This window comes from Oratosquilla oratoria, chromosome 18, assembly GCF_046742065.1.
Source record: "Oratosquilla oratoria isolate Oo_2021 chromosome 18, ASM4674206v1, whole genome shotgun sequence".
NCBI lineage: Eukaryota > Metazoa > Arthropoda > Malacostraca > Stomatopoda > Squillidae > Oratosquilla > Oratosquilla oratoria.
Genome location: NC_134794.1, coordinates 41,404,348 through 41,411,847, shown reverse-complemented (window position 1 = coordinate 41,411,847; position 7,500 = coordinate 41,404,348). Strand labels below are relative to the sequence as shown.

The 7,500-nt window shown below is 37.9% G+C and overlaps 1 protein-coding gene across 1 annotated transcript in view; it reads left to right on the top strand.

Moving 5' to 3' along the window:
* Positions 1-575: 575 nt before the first annotated feature.
* The window catches only part of LOC143034922 (uncharacterized), a 45,361-nt gene continuing 38,436 nt past the window's right edge, over positions 576-7,500 (top strand). Inside the window, exon 1 of the mRNA XM_076201270.1 lies at positions 576-702. The gene's annotated coding sequence lies outside the window, so the exon portion shown is untranslated. The remainder of the gene's footprint in view (positions 703-7,500) is intronic.

Here is a 7,500-nt window from a genome sequence, read left to right as displayed (position 1 = left end):
ATATATATATATATATATATATATATATATATTATATATATATATATATATTATATATATATATATATATATATATATATATATATATATATATATATAGTGCATAAAGCGAACCCATATCAAGCGACGTGAGGAGCGTACGCTAGGAGACGTTTAGCGGCGACCGAACCCGTCACCTTTGACCTATGCTCAGACCGCCTGGCCAAACAGTAGTCACCTATATTCTGTGTCTACGCTGCGCAAAGTGAAATGAACATGATACATCGGCTTATTAGACGATAATGAAACTTATTTTTAATTACTGTACAACTGGGCTTGATATTTGCAGTAATGCAATGAGTAATATTTGTCTTAACTGGGTCCTCATAATTTGAGGATGAGAAATATTAACACCTAAAAACAAAACTTTGTTTTAGTAAAGAAAAAATCTTAGGTACAAAACCATCTGGTTAAATGAAGATAACAAATTCTTTCTGCCCACTCGAATGCGCAGAATTTGGTAATCGTACGTCGGACGCCAGCATGTCGACGACCGCCCAAGGGATCGTACTGCAGCTTTGTGTCTCCAGACACGGAACAGCTGCAGTGACCTGTCGACCGGTCTAAAGTGAGTCTGGAACTAGTGTGTAACGTATTTCAGGAGCAAATCGTCATCCAGTCTTGTTTAAATAAAGTGTTCAGAGGAAAAAAACACAATCAAAGGTAAATATACAATTGCTTCTTCTGTTGGTAACTTGTTCCATTCGAATAATAATGAAATGATGCCACGTTAAGTTAGAAGTATAGTTGTAATGCGTTGATTATGATAGTCTTTTAAATCATTTTACCCTGGCAATTGTCGGAATTTTTTATTAAACTAAGTTGTTTACAATCTAAATCTACCGTTGAAGAGTACAGTCGTTTTCATATTGATATTCAAACCTAACTTTAGCTAAACGATCTTTTTCAACTCAAAAATATATCTCGATCATTTAAAATTACTGCTGATAAGTTGATAACTTAAAATTCAATCCAAAACTTATTTTTCAAGAATTTTCCTCATAATCATATTTGGCTTTGTATTTGTCAACATAAGAAGCCAAATGCATAGACATATGTACACATGTACGCCATACATACACACGTACATGTATTGTAGATACATGTACACATAAACATATGCACACATGTATACCACTGATGTACATATACATACGTACATGTATTGTAGGTACATGTACACATATACATACACACATGCACAAATCCATGTGTACCTACATGTATACCTGTACATAGCAAAGTCGTCCGTAATGTATAATTTTTTCTTATAATTTTATACTCGTTTAGGATAAATTATTTTATTCAGTTAGAGGGGACCTACGAGTGTACGGAGACATACAGACGATACCCCACGAATCTTGCTCTTTCTCCGTAAATTGCAATTATCCAATAGTCTGAACACACACACACACACAAATGTATACATACTCGTATATACACATGTATACACACACACACACACATACATACACACACGGTTCTACGATGTAGTGGTAACACACCTGAACGCTGATTCAGCGATCCCGGTTCGAGTCCCGCCCAGGACCGCACATTTCAATATTGTTGCATTGCGAGCCGGCATTCCAACTCTGATGGGCAAGTTATGTTTGTGTGTGTGTGTGTGTGCGCGTGTAAGATCACAAGAGCATTACACGCAGATCCGGTCATATATGAACTCTGAGCTCTCATCCGGCAGGGTAATTGCTGTCAATCACAAGTCCAGCACGTGATGCAACACGCGCGCGCGCGCATACACACACACACACACACACACACACACACACACACGCGCGCCGTTACACAATCCTTACTGTCACTTCCTACTCACATGTGTACTTATGTGTACATCTTCCCATTTGTCCCATGTGCATCTTCCATACGTACTTATGTGCACCTTTCCATGTGTACTTATGTGCACCTTCCAATGTGTACTTGTGTGCACCTCCCCGTGTACTTATGTGCACCTTCACACGTGTAATCATGTGCATCTTCCTATGTGTACTCATGTACATCTCATGTATTTATGTGCACCTTCCCCTGTGTACATATGTGCACCTTCCCATGTGTACCTATGTGCTCCTTCCCTTTGTATTTATGTGCACTTTCCCATGTGTACTTATGTGCACCTTCCATTGTGTACTTATGTACACCTTTCCTGTGTACTTATATGCACGTTCCCATATGTTCTCATGTGTATCTTCCCGTGTGTACTTATGTGCATCTTCCCATGTGTATTTATGTACAGCTTCCCATGTGCACTTATGTGCATCTCTCCATGTGTACTTTGTACATCTTTCCATGTGCATTTATGTGCATCTCCCATGTGCACATATGTGCATCTTCTCGTGTGTACTTATGTGCATTTCCCTGTGTGTACATGTGCATCTTCCTGTGTGTACCTACGTACATCTTCCTGTGTACTTACGTACATCTTCCTATGTGTACTTATGTGCATATTTCTTCCTAAATGTAATTTCGCTTTCAGAACACATACCCATCATTATCATGTCCACATTAAATAAAAGAAAAATAGATAAACAAAAGAGAGAGATCAGAAAGAGTAGGTTTGTCAACGTTGAAGGAAAGAAGAGAAAAGTTGGGTAGAATTGGTAGAAGGGATCTCTTATTGTGGGGCAAGAGAGCGAGTGAGGGTGAGGGGGGGAGAGCAAATTGAAGGGAGGGGAGATTACATGTGGGGACTCCTGGACTGGTCTGGAAGACGGTGCAGACCAAGCTGATAGGTCTAATTTACAAGTGCTTCTATCCTATACCTAAGTTGGAACCATATGTGAATCTAAAAATAAATATGAAATAATAAATAAACAGACAAATAACAATAAAGTATGAGAGGCGGGATCCCACGAGCGTGGCTCATTAATTGTATGCTAAAATTACGTAAACATGCATGCACGTGAAATTTAAGCTAAGTGTAATGAATTGGAGGAAAGCTGTTAAGAGCAGTCAAGAGTTTTTACGAGAGTAGTTGGGCCTGTGTTAGAATTAGAAATGGAGAGAGTGCGTAGTTTGAGGTAAAGGTGGGACTGCGTCAGGGATGTGTTATGTTGCCTTGGCTGTTCAATTTATACAGGGATGGGGTGGTGCGAGAGGTAAACACAAGGGTAATTGGTCGGGGATTGGAGATGGTTAGAGAAAATGGAGAAAAGTGGGAGATAAAACAGTTGTTGTTTGCTGACGACACTGTGCTTGTAGCAGAATCAGAGGAGGGGTTAAGGAAATTAGTGACGGAGTCGGGAAGGTGTAAAAAAGAAGGAAGTTGAAGATAAATGTGGTAAAAGTAAGGTGATGAGATGTACAAGAGAATATGGCAGGAAATTGGAAGTGAGTATTAAGGGAGTCTGGAAGAAGTGGATAGCTTTAGATATTTGGGTGCGAATGTGGCAGGAAAGGGAGGAGTGGAGGTGGAGGTAGAATGTAGATTGAGAGAAGACAGTAAATGCCTTGGAGGATTAAATAGTGTAATGAAAAATGAACATTTGTGAATGGATGCTAAGAGGAGATTGTATGAAGGAGTGCTTGTACCGACAGCACTGTATGGGGCAGAAACATGGAACATAAGAGAGGAAGAGTTTGAATGTATTTGAGATGAGGTGCCTAAGAAGTACGATAGGGGTTATTTGGCTAGATAGAGTGAGAAATGAGGAGGTGAGGATGAGAACAGGGGTGGAAAGGGAGTTGGGAGATAGGGTTGATGAAAGAATATTGGGATGGTTTGGACACATGGAAAGAATAAGAGAAGAAAGATTAGTAAAAGATGTGTGGAAGGCAGAGGTGGAAGGAGTGAACATGAGGGGACGACTAAGGATGAGATGGATGGGTGAGGTAAAAGGAGCATGGGGATGGAGGGGAATACCTGTAGAGGAAGGACGGGAGAAGGCAGAAGATAGGGATGAATGGGGAATGGTTGTGTATGGATGATGCTGTGATATATGAGGGGGAGTGGGTGGGAGATGGGGGTGTGAGGGAGTATGTATGAGAAATAAATTGACGCAGCCCGAAGGGATTTCTTCCCGTCTTCTCTTTTTCTGTATGAGGGGACGGAGAGGGGAGAGGGCGCCGATTAAATGAAGCGGCCTTGTTATGGATGTGCTGTGTCTTGCTACATTGCTTCTGACCCAAGGCAGTAGGCAAGATACAGGGATGACCCGTCATCCAGGAGGAGCCAAGATAAGAGGAGGGAGGGGGTGAATGAGGGTGGAATGGGTGGAAGTGGATTTTATGTTTTTTTTTTTTTTTTTTTTTTTTTGCTACCTCCCTTGTAAAGGAGGAAAAAGCCGTTGGTATACATGTGTGATGCATTGGAAAGTGACAGGACTCCACGAGCGCTGCTAATTTTCTGTATACTACAGTTAGATACATATTTAATTACACGTGTGTTCACATACAGATGTAGGCACGTACACACATAGGAATGCAGGTACGTAAGTACAATTTTAATCAAAAGCTTTGACCCACACTGTATTTCTCACATCAATATGATTTTTTTGTCGAGTATGTGATATATTCTTAAATGTTTAACTTGACCTTAAGTCATTTTATTGAATGAATAGATAGAATAAAATAAAGAGAATGTGAAATCTGTATCATACGAGTCTCTGAATGGATCAAGACTGTTGCTGGCGACTGTACGCCCGACCTCCGTCACGAAAGTTTGCCCTTGACATTGCTACCGGCCGCTCCGCGCTGGATAGAAAGCAGGAGTAATAGCTCCGGACTCCTCAAAAACCCATTTACCACATCGTTTGAAGGCGATTTTCTTCTTCGTTGTTGTTGTTGTCGTCGTCTGAAATCCACGGCGTAGCGACTGACGTATATATATATTTAATCTTCGTATCTTCATCAACCCAGGATTGATCTAAAATAATTTACTCGAATTAGATGTTTGGTTATCGTTACATATTGTCTATAATTAGTATATTTATCTATCTATGATTATTGATAAACTTTTGTGCTTATATTTATTCGTTTATTTGAGTATCTGCTGACTTCCGTTTGGTCGCGTTGTCCGTTAGTTTCAGTTAGGCCGAATTCAAAATTAATCATAACTACAACACCATCCCCTAAGATCACCGTATTCATCACCACGACCCTCTCAGCCCAGGCAGGTTCCGCCCACGGCTCCAGCACCGTTACGGGCAATACCCTGAGCATCGGCCTTGACCTTCTTCGTGCGACTGCGCAGACGGGCGAACTGCGCATGCGCTGCGAGTCGCTCGCCAGCTGATCCTCTCCGGCCGGGAGGCAGGCTGTTACTGGCAGAGCAACGCATGTTGCAAAATATAGCGGTTGCAGCATTTGTTGTGTAAGAAAGTATAAAAAATAAACAAAACAATAAATGAATAAAACTAAACGAGTAAATGAATGAATCAGTACGTATAGATACATAGCTCGATTAATTGATATGAATGTGTAGATATCACGTTTATAAAGGAGAAAGGCATAATAATCAGATCATTATTTTCATCTCATTGAAATCGCCCACCAGATTTAAAGATACAACCTTTATATTACGAATTTATTATTTATAATTTCATTTGATTAATTCCTGTATTTACCTATCTATATGTATTTTGTATATACAATCCTTTATCGAATTTTCTAAAATGAGGACGAAACAGCATTACGACTGAGACATAAATTGATTTCAATTCTCGTCGTAAGCAACGTCGACTCCATGTCAGTTCCGAGTCCCAACGGTTCTTGTTCAAAGTCAACATCCGTTATTAATTCAAAAAGCGACGCACGTGCGCGCGCACACAAACATGCAGATGGTTAATTTCTACCATCTGTGATGTTCTTGTTCTACGTAACAGGTTTTATATATATATATGTATATATATATATATATAATATATATATATATATATATATATATATATGTATTCATATATATATGAATATATATCTATACATATATATTTATATATATTCATATATACATATGTATATATATATTTATATATGAATACATATACATATTTATATATATGTATATATATTCATATTTATATTACATATATATTCATATATATATTACATATATATTCATATATATATATTACATATATATATATATATATATATATATATATATATATATATATATATATATATATATACACGTTTAGTCCAGGCATCCAGGCCAAACGAACGTGCAGTGACGAAAGATCATGTCATGCCACATTTTATAACTGCCTAATTCTGAAAATACCGAGGATATTGATAAATATTTATTAAAAGGTGGAATAAACATCGCTAAGGCATCCTCTAATAAAATAGGAAAAATGTTTAAAGACCACACTGATAATCACAACCTCAGTGTGATTTATCGCATTCCCTGTAGCGGCTGTCCCTTAGCGTACATCGGTGAATCAGGTCGAGGGATTGAAAAGAGATTGAGCGAACACAAAAATGATATAAGAGCACACAGGACATCCAACTCACTTGTTCGCCACCTCGAACAGTGTAACAACCTACCTGATTGGAACAAAGTCGAGATTTTACATAAGGGACTACAAAAGAAAATGAGAAAGACGGTGGAAGCTGCACATATAAACATCCAAGTAAACAACAACGATAGAGAAGGATTTATATGCCTTTCCAAAGCAGCTAGTCTCCTAATAATTAACGCTCTGGAAAAAACCTGACACTCGAAGCTTGACGAGTTCCTCCCACTACAAGTATAAATTTTGTGATCATGATGTATTGTAGCGAGTCCTCCGAAGAAGGTCATAGAGACCGAAACGTTAGGACAATAAACGTATTCTAAAGCCCATCTTCGTTTACCCTTCCCCACCTATCACTCTCTCATTTGTCTCAAACAATTTCTATATATATATATATATATATATATATGTATATATATATATATATTTAAATATAAATACACACGCACACACACACACACACACACACACACACACAAATATATATATATATATATATATATATATATATATATAGTACGGGAGAAGAGAAACTTGTAGATAGTAAGTACTTTCGTATATTACATCTTCAGTGTAAAGATGTTATATACGAAAGTACTTAATGTCTACAAGTTTCTCTTCTCCTGTGATTCTTTTGCATCTTCGTATCACGGTGATGTGATTGCTTGCATATATATATATATATATCGTCTTCAGGGGGTATAATGTTTACAAGATTGTGAACCCAATTATAAATCGTCAAGGTGGTATACCTGGGAAAAGTTCACACTCTCAATCACATGTACAAAGCATACTTCTTTACAATATTAAATACACTACAATTAAATTATAAAATAAAAATAAAAATAAATAAAAAAGTTACATGGCTGTGAATATAAAACAAGTGTGGCAAAAAGCATCAATACGTGACACTAACGTAAAACATCAGAACATAGGACAGAGGTGCAAATGAAGGTGGACCAAATGTCCTCCGCAATGAAGTATCAAGAACAAA